At 37.9% G+C, this 13,743-nt stretch overlaps 1 protein-coding gene and 1 long non-coding RNA gene across 2 annotated transcripts in view; one reads left to right on the forward strand and one right to left on the reverse strand.

Annotated features, from left to right (window-relative positions):
- Nucleotides 1-13,743, reverse strand: part of ATP10B (ATPase phospholipid transporting 10B (putative)) — a 154,550-nt gene that overhangs the window by 80,479 nt on the left and 60,328 nt on the right. The gene's annotated exons all lie outside the window — the stretch shown is intronic.
- On the forward strand, nucleotides 10,552-13,052 carry LOC129212986 (uncharacterized). Its single transcript, XR_008579332.1, has 2 exons — nucleotides 10,552-10,795; nucleotides 12,352-13,052. It is a non-coding gene; the product is annotated as an uncharacterized LOC129212986 (long non-coding RNA).

The raw sequence follows: 13,743 nt of genomic DNA on the forward strand, positions 1-13,743 counted from the left end.
CTCTTGGGACCTTCAAGGTCTGGGCTCAGGCCCTGCCTTCAGCATCCTCACCTGTCCACCTCAATTGCAGCACCACAAGCATTCCTGCTTTTCCCTCAGCCACTAAGGATCTGCTTCGGCACTTCAGAAGAAAACCAGTTAAAAGAGGTTTTCTCTCACTTTTTGCAATATGCAGCTAGGAGAGTATGGACCTCCTGGAACTGGCTAGGAACTGCCCCAAATGTAAAGACTAACTACTTCTACAACTCTAAGGAGACTGTTATGAAAAGAATGGATATTAATAATTAGAAAAGATTTTTTTAAAGTTGGATGTTGATAAACCCATTTCAGTTCCTCTAACGTAAGAAGTAGCAACAAACGTTAAGGCACAATGAGATCTATGAACATGAAGTCATTCTTTAGATGAGGCTTGAAAGACAGCAACATTGAAAACTATCAACACTATTTTTGGATGGCCCAAAAATAAGGACAAGTGTGGATTTTTCCCATTTGGAGGGGGGAAAAAAAAAAAAGACACCTTGAGATATAGTGACAATAAGTCAATGCATATAAAGCAGGAAAACAAGAATAAGACACAGCAGACAGAGAAAGTGAATAGCAGCTACGGGAAGTATTAGCCAGGGCACTGCCAACTGATTCTCTGCTTTTTGTCTGTCATCTGGAGTGATTGTCACAGAAGTTGGTCACTATTATCTTGACTATAGACACTTTCTCTATAGGAGATTTATCAAGGTGGACATTTTTATGAAATACCTTTAGAAACAAAAAAAGCTCTTTTTATTATGTTTCATAAAGAGATGATAACTTGATGAGGATCTTTCAAAGCGTCTGTTTTCTGATATAACACATGTATTAGCCTAAAATCTTTAATATAAGATCAATTTGTTAAAAGAGATTAGTATAAATCCATATGAAAGCCTTTGCATTCTTTTAATGGAAAGAACTTATCATTTTCTGTCAAATGTTCTCAGTTGGCAATTATTATTGTACCTATATTTCTTTTGCCTTTCATGTATTATAAGCTAGGTGGAAAAAAAAGTCTCTTACATCAAAGAACAAATACAGAAATAGGTTTTAAAAGCCTTGCAAAGAGGATGCTTTAGAAAACACATCAGATGCCATTCTAGTGTCCAGAGGATGCTTTAGAAAACACATCAGATGCCATTCTAGTGTCTGAGCAAAGTAAAACTTATTAAACCATACATCTAGAGTTAGAAAAGAATGGTTCACTCCGCAGGAAAAAGATGAAAGCCCCCTAGCTGTTAACAGAGACAAATAATAAGTAGCTGTTATCATCTGTATGGATATGAACAGTCACAAATAAATGGCTGTAATCTCTGCTCTGCACTGGCTAAAACTTGCACACCTTGTTATGTTTGTCACCTCTTTCCCATCAGCTTCTCAATGCTTTTTCAGTTGATGCCAATCCCAAGGACTGTATTTGCACAGAACACCTCTGAGTAAACAGTTGGTTCTGAGATAGCAACTTTCATGATTCAGAGAGGATTCAGAGAAGACAACGTCCACTTCTAGGAAAAGCTGATTCATATTCCTTTCGGTGTGCTGGCTGCACAATTCCACTCAGGCCAATTCCACTCACCTTTGAGGTGGCTTTAGCTGTTCAACCTAATATCCTCAGGAACATGAAGGGGTGAATTGCAGCTGCTTTTCTGCAAAGCAGGTGGCTTTCACCGTCTGGTGCAGTTTTTCTGTGTTTGGATCAGACGTGTGAATCAAGCCATTTGTTTATGCATTTAACTTCTGCATGTACTGCAGGCATTTCTGCCCATTCAAAAGAAGAAGAAATCTTTGACCACAAGGAATATTCTTTTTACTTTTAAATTAAATGTAGAATTTCACTCAAATGAGAAACGAAACTTTAATAATTGATTGGTGAGGTCATCTGAGAAATTATTTCAACAGCATAAAAGTTTTTATAGTATAAAGATGTTTGCTCCAATTCAAGAACTGATGCATGTGGGGACCCTACCTTTAGAACTGTATACAGCATTACCCATTCTACGATAAACTAATCATCCCACTTTTTAAATCAGTCCAGAAACACACATCCAACTACTCTGGCATCTGGGATTTTCACAGTCTGAAGAGACAAGCTGCCTAGTACACAGAACCATTAAAATTCTGTCTTTATGTCTCCTCAAGTCCCAAAGTCAGGTTCTTTAGCCAAAGCAGCTATGCTACAATCTTTATGAAATCTTTTATTTATTATATCCTCAAATCGATTTAGCACCCCAGAAAATAAAAGCCTACTGAACTTTCCATTTATTCCAGTCTAGCTCTGACCCATCGCTTTGACATAAGCAATTCATCTTGTTGAAGCCCCTATTTAAAGGTTATGACAGTTTGCACAGGACATGATAGAACTTGCAATGTCATTACTGACAAGGCTACAACCTTCACTTGTTATCACTATCTTATCAAATAGTTTCACTCTTGTTCAAATCTTGGCCTGAGTTACTTAAAATGACACTTCTCCATTGCCAACGACTGAGTCAGTAATTGCTGCCCAAAATAATACAAATTCATAAAAATAAATGATAGGAGATAGTTATTTTTAACATGTTTGACTTGGTTCCTGAAATATCGCTCAGTGACACAGAATACCAACTCCTGTAAAGGGTGAACCAGCTAGAAAGCTGGAGTGGATTTACTCATGGGATTGACAGCATTGCAAGTAACAACACAGGAGGATCTGCTTCCTTCCCCCACTGCTGCACCCAGCTTTGCACAGGACCTATAAAAACACCATCTGCCAAACTCTGTCCAAACAGCTGGAGACCTTGAACTGCTTGTGAGGGACACATGAGATGAGATGGCAAATTTCTAGGATCAGTCGAGCTAGTTTTCATTTGCCATCTAACCAGGATTTTAAAACAAGCCTTCAGAGGAGTAAGAGTTAAACATTTTAACTGTTAAGTGTCTCTTCTCCAAAGCATAACCTTGCAGATACACAGGTACACCCATAATAATACTCATATGTAGCACATGCGTGTTAGACAAGCTGAATTTCAATATCTAGGGACCGTGAATCCCAAGTCAAATCCAGGTTTATAGCTGCACAAAGTATGTTATGTTGGCCAATTACATAAATGAACTTTTCATTATTGGTAGCCAGAGGTTTAGCACGTTCTCACATTAGCATACAGCATAGGTCAATGCTCCTGTGGGGAAATCGCCATCCCCCAGGCGCCCAGCCAGCTGGTCAGTTGTTTGATAGCAACCATGACCCTTCAGAGCTACCGCTAACCCTGAGGGTGAAAGAAGTGCAGCCTTACAGGAGCTGAAGGAAACCAGAGACCATCAAAGCTGCTAGTGATGCTGAAGCTGACACTAGCTATGAGTCTGCATTTTGTCTGGGAAAGGCAGACTCCCCCAGGGGAGGCACAGTGACACAGAAGGTACAAGTCTAGTCTTTGAAATGAAATGCTAAACACGTTAATAAAGTTGCTGAGCAGAACTGATAGTTGGGAATAGGAAGCTTGAAAAACAAAAAAACAAAAAAAAACCAACAAAAAAACAACAAAACAACCAACTACAACAGCTCCAAAAACCCACCACCACCACCAGAGAGAGAGATCTGAAAGATCAAGACATGGAACATTAGCAAGAATTGACTTGCTTACTCTTCACGCAGCCATTGACTTTAACATAATTTTTTAACTCTGGGTTGCCATTGCCAGCTCATTCCTTTTCCTGAAATAGTTCCAGTTTGATGGGAGGGAAGGACAATGCATTTCTAATTAGAATACTTTCATTAATGTAATAGGAAAGAAAGGAGTAAGTTTACAAGATCTGGAGATAAATATGTGTTTCCTTTATCTTCTCTGTTCCCAAGATGGTGATCTAATCATGAAGACATGTGCCTTTTTTGTTAACAGTGTCTCATTCTCATGGATGCCTGCTGCCAATAGTGGGAAAGTCAGTATAAAACTGTGATGTCTGCACAGGCTTGTATTTAGGAGACCTTTTCTAGCTTTCATTCTGCCACACTGTATGACCTGCATCCCGTTGTGATACTTTTCAAACTACCTATCTAGCTTGTAAGATCTTTGGGGCGTGACTTCTTATTCCAACTATGTCACCAGGGACTAACAACAAATATATTTATTGCAACCCTTCCCTTAAAACTCTAGAACAAAAAAATAATATAATTTAACTAATCATTGACTGCTGAACATCTGCTCTGAATTTATCATGACCTGTAACAAGATTTCCATTTTTTGCTGCTCTTCCTCTTTCCACTGACTATGGCATTTTTTATTTATGACAATGCTCCTATTAAAACAGGCATTTGTTTCTAGAGTACAGTTCTCATTCACTACTGCATTGAACATTTATATAGCATGTTGTTCTGAAGTTACAGGAATTGTTTTTCAAGCCGATTTTGTACCTGGTTTAATCATGCTTTACATTTGTCTGCTCTCTATGTTGGAAGACCTCACCTACACTAATATATCCTGCTGAATTAAGTAAATCATTTGGAAAAATCTTTATGTCATGAACCAGATCAGCCCCCTAACTCTGATACTTTTAAGCTAGTTTAATCCTGACTTGCATCATTAAGCTGTTAAATTATCAACTGGAGATCCCTAGAAGCTCCAAGTCAAGGCAATGTGTCACTACGTCTTTTATCGTCAGTGTTCCTTCTTGCTTTGTGCAAGCAGCAGCCTCTGCAAACAAGATGAAAATCTAGCTGTGTCTGCATTGCTGGAGTAAAACTTTCTGCCCTTCTCAGATGTCCAAGACGCAGGTTTGCCATTTCATTCATGGCACAGCAAATCATTCTGAATCTCTTCAGTGCCAACTGGAACATGAAAAGACATTTTTTCCACTGAGCCATTGTTGTCCAAGATTCCATCATCGTTTATCTTTAATTAATATCCTGTTATCGTAGACAGTATTATGTTGCAATATCCAGAGATCACAGAGTGCTTCCCCTTTTCTCAGTAGCACATTACTTGCTTTGGCAACAGTACACTGCGTTTCTAGATCAAAGAACAGCTGTTTTTCTTCATTAATCAATTATTTAATCAATAAGTGTGTGATATGCCAAGAAGGAGTCACAACTGAAAGATGGACAAAATTTGCACAGTTGGTTCTGAAACACTTCTTCGCTTGTGCATGTGTGGCTCTGGCTTCCAGCACTTGGTTTGACAGAAACTGAAGCCCAATTCTGCGTTAGCAGACAATAAATCAAGGGCTAAAGCCAACAGATTCAGACATATTTCAGTTTGCACTCTTACATCTACCTCTGCTCTTGCCAGACAGATCCAGAGAATGAGTTGACTGACCTAGTTAAAACTGCCCCATTAGCTGAATGAATGACGTGGTACTGAAGAAAGTGAAAAAGAGCAATACTCTAGGGAGGGAGCTGTCAGGGTCTCTGCTGGGAGTGGGGAGGATCATCCCACTTATGAGACCAGACTTAAGTTTCTAATCCTGTTACTCCTACTTCTTGCAGATATAGGAAACTTAACAAGGTAGGTCAAAAGACTTACAGTGGAGGATGTATTATTTTCCTGAGATGAGACAGTTTGAACCCATTCTCAAAGAAGAAAGGCCAACACTTCTCTCTCTGGTGCTATTATAAACAACACTAACTGGGAAACAAAATAGCAAAACCAAAACCAGAGCTCACATCAATTATTTTTTTGTATTTTTCACTAACAAAATACTAAATTTCTCAGCAATATGCTTAAAGGGCTTATTTGCCAAATATGGTAGCATCTTCTGTGTTACTAGGAAACCAAACACATTTACCTTCTATTTTGCATTATTATCTTTAAGGACATACAGGTCTCACCTCAATATATCAGAGGAAAAAATAGTGAAAATACAGAAGTAATAGCAACACATTTTAGAACAAGAGAATGGACCAAATTCAGTAACGCTGATTTTCTTTGACAGCAGCTCTACAAAGGCAGCAGAACACAGTGGACTTACAGAACACATTAAAGCAAAGCCTCTCTCGTCACATCAGCCAAGTAAGCCTCTCTACTCTGTTACAGCAACTGCTTTGGTGGCCTTCAAGATTTCCAGGCCACTGAAAAAAGCCTGATGACGACACATTAATACATTCAGAGTAATCTCAGTGTCTCATCCTCTTGATGAAAAGGCCCGAAACTGAAAAGGAGTATTTACTATTCTGAAATTGCCAGCATGTCAGAGATTGCGCCCCACCTTTAAAAAAAAAAAATCTGGTGTAACCCCTCTTTTCTGCCATTAGATTCTTCTGCAGCCACAGAAAATTGGCAGAGTGCAATGTCACTGAATCATGTCTGGTGGTCAAACAGTATGGCAGGATTTCCTTATTATCAGGCACTAATGATGTAGCATTTATGTGCGTGATTAACTATTATTATAGTGAAAGGTCGTACAATATCTCACAGTGATAGTGTTGCCAAATGAGCAATTAAGAAGCAAGGTTTAGAGTCATTGCTTTTGACCAGCTGTAAAAGTAGATCATAGCTGGTGGGATGGCAATTCTTCAGTGAGGGATGTGCTCTGGTCCCTCTAAACTTTTCCTCTATGCTTCGCATGGAAGTGATGCTTTTCAGGTAAAGCATTTTCTCCTATTCCAATCCCACACTCTTATTTCTCTAGCCCATAGAAATTTGTATATGCTGATGGTAACTTTATGATTCAGCTCATTTGCCTAGCCAAATTATTTCAGGAGTGACAAACTCATGACACTACTGCAGCGTGTGCTGTATGGGTTTTTTTTTTTTCAAGCAAACAATAAGAGTCTGAGTAGAATGGATTTTTCCTGACAGAGGCACTGAAAGCAAGAGAATTGGGAACCAGGTGTAAATCACTGGGTATAATTTCTTCCAGATGATACAAAGCTATGTAACAGGCTATACATCTGGTCTCCAGACACATGCTTTGGTCCTTACAAGTCCTTACATCAGATATCCATCGGTGAACAAATAAACATTTGCATTCCAGACCAGATATCAAGACCTAAATAAGACTCTGAAGCAGAAGGGCTTCAGGCTCCCTCCTGCCCAGCAGCAATGTGTCAGATTTTGCATACCAGAAGGGAAAGGGTCTTGCAGTATAAGTGACACAGCTCCAGCATTTGCTGTGGCTTACGCAGGTGAATCCCTTCCTCATGTGTTACTGGAGTAGCTGAAGGAGAGGCACTAGTGACTTCATGCTGCATCCTTGAGGTTAGCGGATGCAAAAAGAAAAGCTATCCTTTGCAAGGACAATCAGTAGATCAAAGGGATGTATAGTGTAAGAAGCAGAGCACGTAGCATTTCTAGGAATAAAAATAACTTTTTATTCTTCTTCCCTGTACACAATTAAATTCTCTCTCACATTTTTTGTTTCAGCCCTTTCTTCTACCTGAAAGCAACAGAATGATGAGAACACATACATGTAACTTCAGACAGGAGAAGCCACTAACACAAACCACAGGTCTTGTTCCCAGTCCTCATTTGCCAAGAGAGCTTTTCTGATAGGGAGAGCAGTACAGAATGACAGTGAATCATACACCCTGGAAGATGAAATTTCAGCATTGCTACAGAAAACTGTTAATGTGATCCTTCCTTAACTTCAAGATTCTGCTTTCATCTTATTCAGTACTTACAGGTAGGACAACACAGTTATTTTACAAAGGCATGGGAATGCTTCTTAATTTAAAGTCTGTGAATAAAACTAAACTCCTGAACAAACAAGGTCATTATAGTAATTATGAATGTTTGAGTGAACTTTGCTGTCCTCCAACTGTTTGATGTGAGATTCCTCACATACACCTCAGCCAAAATGAGCTTGCTGTACAATGTATTTTCTTCATGGATCACCATTTTGGTCTTTTGTAAGTCTTAAATGTTATTATAAATGAAGGTGAGTTTCAATTAAACCTTTTGCACTCTCAAAAGATTTTAATATTGTCAAGATTATCCCTTCACCTTTCAATCAACTATGAAAATCAACAGAAGGGGAAAGCATTATTTATGTAATGAACAGCTTTGAAGTACACAGAACCTATGTGGCATACAAATTTTACAATACTTCTAAATTCAGTACATTGTGAACAATTGCTATATTAAACAACTAAACTCCATCTGTAGACAAATTCTCCAGATACTTTGGGTTTCTTCATATCAAATAGCCTGCAGGTGTGCAAATAAGCATTCATAGTCCATACCAGATGTCAATGTCTAATTAAAATACATAATTTTAAAGGGTATGCTCTTGATGCTATCTGTGATCTGTGATTTTCTGTACAGCACATTGCTCCTCTTCACTATCAGTATGGAACAAAAAGATATATTGACAGAAACTGGTGAAACACAAGTCAATTACTAATAAACCAAATTCTATGTAGAAGTATAATGAAAACATTAAATTAGATCCAAAGATTGCCACTATTTTCTCAAGTACCAAAAGGAGCTAAAAGTTGTTTCTCTGACTAGCCTCTCCCGTTATGAAAAATGCAAGACCGATTAGTACCTGGCTTATGCACAAAATTAAGAGGATGACCACTGTCATGGACAGTGGGACAAGAGGAAGCTGCATCAGCCTGGATCTTCCACTTCTGATGGACTGGTCCTACAGAATTGCCTATTGATGAATATTTATGAACATTCCAGTGTTTAAAATAGCAACACCCCCAACATAAATGTTTGGAGGGGGGAAGCGGGCTGCTTTAACACAGCATCAGTTAGCTCAGAACGGGACAATCGCTGTTAATTATTTTCTAGACAAGTAATGAGCACACAGTTTGGCAAACCCAAGAAATATAGCAGCCTAGGAGAAGAGCTTTCCTCTCCATCCTTAATATAAGAAATCTAGTCACATTTCCCCCTAAGGCAACATTCTAGATTTCAGTTGCAATTTCATCTTTATAAAAAAGCTTAGAAAAATAGAGATCTCTGAGCAAGTGTTGAACACCGAAATGTATAATAGCTTGCAGATACACAAGTTGGAATTTCTTTGAAACTCTAGAAATATCCCTCTTTTTTCATGTTACAGAAGGAAACTCTTGTTCATAATATGTTAACGTTAATGAAAGTTGCATCTCGATATCAGGGGAGGACTACAGTCTCAAGTGTCAACATGGATATCGAAGATACCACTAAACCTAAGATCCTGTCTTTACAACATAAAAAAACTGACAAAGACACACGCACGAGTTACCGAATGTAGGTTAAGCACCGAGGGTGCTGAAGAGGATATACTTCATAAAAGAATAGGACCTGGGGGGCCTGGGTATTCTACTTTCCCCTCTTCTTTTGCAAGTCTCAAATCAGGATTTTCTATTTCTTCTTTCATTTTTAACTAGCTATAGAGATTAGTTAATAGAAGTAGATAAAGCAACACAAAGACTGAGAATTTTTTCAGTTCTTTTAGAATTAGAACAATTTACCTTTATTTCAGAGCTCACTTCTGCTATAGTCTGAGACTTACACATTTGTGTTCAAAGCGGGGAGGACATGGCTTACACAAACACGTCTTTTCTACCTGTACCAGCATCTTTGTTTTAATCCTTCCTAAGTTCCATCTGGCAAAGAGAAACACTGTTACTGTCTTAGAGTTTGTCTTCAAGCATAGCATAGGAACTGAGTGTTTTGAAAACATCCTCCAAATCTATGTAGTTGCAGGAAAAAAACCCAAGCCCCCCAACTAATGAGAAATCATCATCATCAAATTGTAAAATGTGCTCTTTAGGGGAAGGAAATGACAAGCACCAAAGCCTATTCATTTTTGTTACAAGGAGGCTGTTTAAAAGTTGGGTCCAAAAAAAACCCCACCAAACCCCACCAAAAAACCCCCACCAAACCCCAAAAAACCAAAACCAAACCCAGCCCCAATGAGAAAAATTCAATATGAAATGCAGTTATGGTGTTAAGTTTTGTATAGCAGCTGCTCCATTGTGCAATAAACATATCTATGGTATCAAGAGGCATTAATACTGTTTACAATATTAAGACCAAAAGTAATTAATCAAAAGACAGTATGGTGGCATAGAATGGATTCTGGCTACTTGCCACCATGAGCAAGAATGGAGTTAGTCAAAATAATAATAATAATAGCACAATTTTTTTTTTTTTTTCCACTGGAGTGGAACTTTCCATCCCCTATTTACACATCAAGTGTTGGGTCAATGAGCATTTGAGAAGTCGTCTTTTTTCCCCTTGGAAAACACACATGCTCATACACAACTAAAGGACAGATTTCACATCAGCCGAAAAAAAATACAAGCATTTCTACACTCTTGTTTACAAGGGTAATAATTCTAGGCATTGTATTTCTACTACATAAACAAATATATAGTGACAAATAGCATCAGAATATGGCACCATGATTTGACTGGCAGAAGATCTAGGAAGGCAAATCTAGAGAGTGCTCTGCGGAGAGCCTTTTAAAAAAAATCCTAATTTCTTGCTTATAAATTAGAACCATGGGTCATTAAGCTTTCTGTGCTGAACATAATGCTACCCAACTAGTCAACCAAGGCAATGAGCCATGAAGGACAAACTAGATTATATATTTTCTAATTTCAATTTGGAAAACAGAAGAGAAACTTTGTCAACTAGCAGTGCTTTTCTTCTGTATTGATCTGCAGTCATGTAATCCAGCTATGACATTCAAGGTAATAGTGCCTTGGAAGTCACTCAAAAAGAAATGCTCCACATTCTCTGTGTGGAGAACTTTACATGTTTTACCTTGTCCTCATTACTTCATAGCACTTGTGTGCATTACTGAAATACTGCGTACCTGACTGAAGGACTGCAAAACATTCCAGGAAACAGAATGTGTGATGGTAAGAAAGAGTCTGTAGCCTTATCTGAACCTCTTTGCAACCTTGTCTTTCTTTCCTTTTAGGACATGTTCTACCACTTACACTGCCTACAACAGTCCTGAACTTCCTTTCGATGTAACCTTTTGTTAAGTCAAGCTTTGCTTGCAGCTTTTCAATAGTTTCTTTTCCTTTTAATTGCTTTCCTTACCTCGACACAACCACCTCATTCCTATCCTCTTACCCAAGGGACATGCCCTGGGTGCCTCTCACAAAGACTTGAGCTCTTCTGTTCCATACTGTGCTAAATATCTTTCTACTGTCAAGTAATGGTTAAAATGCACTTTGTGTTTTTCTAAAACCGTGTATCTATCATCGCTTTCTGTAAATGGAATTACTTATTAAGATAGAATAACAAGAGCACTATGAAATGTTTTTGAGGGACTAGGTTAACTATAGATTTTTTAGTATGCCTCACTGGTTCCCAACGTTTTGTGTTTTTAGTGGTCAGCATCATTATTTTACTCTTTTCTGACAGCGATATATTAATCTACATTTAAACTATGATAGTTTAAACGTATTTTACTTTTTTTTCAAACGCACCACTCTGAATACATTAAATAATAATATTCCAAGTTCTACCCAGTCAGATATTTTAAATGAGGACATCTTGACATAGTATACAATTTACAAGCTTGTCTATTCTCTTTATCGTTCATCAACTTATGCTGAAAAACACAACAGAAATTCTTAAAAAGTTAACACAAAAGCTGTGACAGAGGGTTGTGCAGAAATTGCTTGCTGCGGTAATTCACTTGAACATGACAGTGAATAAAATTTTCTTTCAGATAGTGTTTTTATGTGCAAGGTGTTCCAAAGTGATTTACGAAGTACCAACTTACAAAGCAGCCTGGCAGAGCAGATACTGTGAACTGAAAGATACACTATACATCATAAAGGCTCCAGAATGTTTTGAAAATTAGGCATGGGAAACTGGCTGCAAAATTGGAAATGCTCAGGTCGAGATGGAAAATGAGGAAAAATAGAGGAGAGCAGTACCGAAGGACTACAGCAGGGTCTGGTGGATGAAGGATCATCCAAATGTCAGGACAGGAATAGAAGAGGAACTTTCAGTTTTAATATTTGCCCAATTACCCCATTATGTTGACTGATATGCCATATTCAATTGAACCATCAGACCTTGAATAAATATCATTAGGATTATAATGTTAGCCTTGAAGCAATGCCAAGGGGTTTATCAGTCTCAGCCTGTCATGGGAGACTACAGGGAAAACTGCTAACTCCATCCTGACCACAGAGAAATGCATCGAGTGACACTAAATGGAAGTCTATGGCTGAACCCACAGATGGCTTACTCTTGCCAGAAAATACTCAACATAAATTAATAATAATAATAATAAAATGCATATTGCCAATCAAAACTGAAGTCCCTTAGAATTCAGGTCCTTCTCAGACCTTCCATAAGGAAAAAGCAATAAGTGCATTGATACGTGTTAGTACATATACATACAATCTCTCACACTATTTTTATTTGTTCTTTGATAATTTTTCTCTTCTAGGCCTTGAAACATGAAAATGAGAGTACGTATCCACACATTTGAGATGTGACCATACATTGGAGTTCCAAGCCAAAAGCCTCTCCGTCTTCTTTTGAATAACAAATCCCAGAGATCCCCCTATGTCAGAAATTAGCTACTCTCAAGGTTAATCCTTCTCAATGGTCATACAGTGGTAGGCATGGAGAAGACAGCAGGAATTGCCTTCTGTTCAGCAACCAGACACCACCCCCTGCAACGTTTCCGCGCTGCCTTTCCCAAGCCCCCCACGGCTGGACCAAGGCAGTGGCCAAGCCCACCTTTCAGATTGCCATCCAGAGACTTGGACTTAAAGTGTGAGGTCTGTCTTCACAGCCAACTTCACGCTGTGTGAAGTTCCTATGCCATGAAAACTGAGGTTGAAAAATCATTAATAAAACGGATATCATATGGAAACGGGTTTAAGAAATTCTGAAAGTTAATTTTCTCCACTTTTAGATAATCAGTCCCAAATGCATGCTGTGCTATAGAAAAAAATCTGCTAAAATAAAAAAGGAACCACATTAAATAAGATGTGATTAAACAGATTAAAAAAACATTCACTGAAGTTCATTTTTGTAAAGGAGAAAAAATTTATGTCTCAGCTTCTGTAAATTGGACTCTCAGCATTTAAAAATCTTTCTTTGCTTGTAATAAAGACATACAATAAGACTGGAAATGGAAAACTTTTCACAGGAGGGGAACTTTGCTTTCTGTTCTGATCCAAGTGGCTGAAACAGTGATTAAAACCTGCAGAGTTTCACAGCTGTAGCTGAAACAAGCCATCAAATGTGAAGGTTATTTTACGGAGAATAATGATAATCTAAATGGATGCACAGGTCTCACTTCTTGGTCTTTGTCATAAGAAATCAGTAATGAAAAGAACATCCCTGATATCTTTTGTCCCAAAGTATTCTTCCCCCCTTGAAATCAACGTTTTATCATTCAGATAAAAGAAGTGCATTTCTTTTTATCAACCCAAAGAAGAGCAGATAAGTCAATTTGAAAAAAACCCAAAACATTTCAGCTGTATAAGAAGCTTGTTGGAAACAATCATTGCAACAAATTTTTACTTCAAAGATTAGTTCATTGATCCAGAAGTGTGTCTTTCATGACAACAAATTTTTTTTATGAATAAAGTTTTGATAAATGAAAATTAAGCACAGAGTAACATAGGAATTTAAAATATCTGGGTTTTATTTACTGAAACTAAATACCAAATGTGAACTGTATTTTGTTAGAATTCAGAGTAGTCATCAGTCCAGAGACAATAAAGTCTGTAGCTGATTTTCCCATGCTGAACCCCACTGCCAAACACTGAATGAAAGTATTAACTTTCTTTTTCCTTAAAAAATAAATATTTTTGAGTGTATTGCT

Source organism: Grus americana, chromosome 14, assembly GCF_028858705.1.
Source record: "Grus americana isolate bGruAme1 chromosome 14, bGruAme1.mat, whole genome shotgun sequence".
Classification (NCBI taxonomy): Eukaryota; Metazoa; Chordata; class Aves; order Gruiformes; family Gruidae; genus Grus; species Grus americana.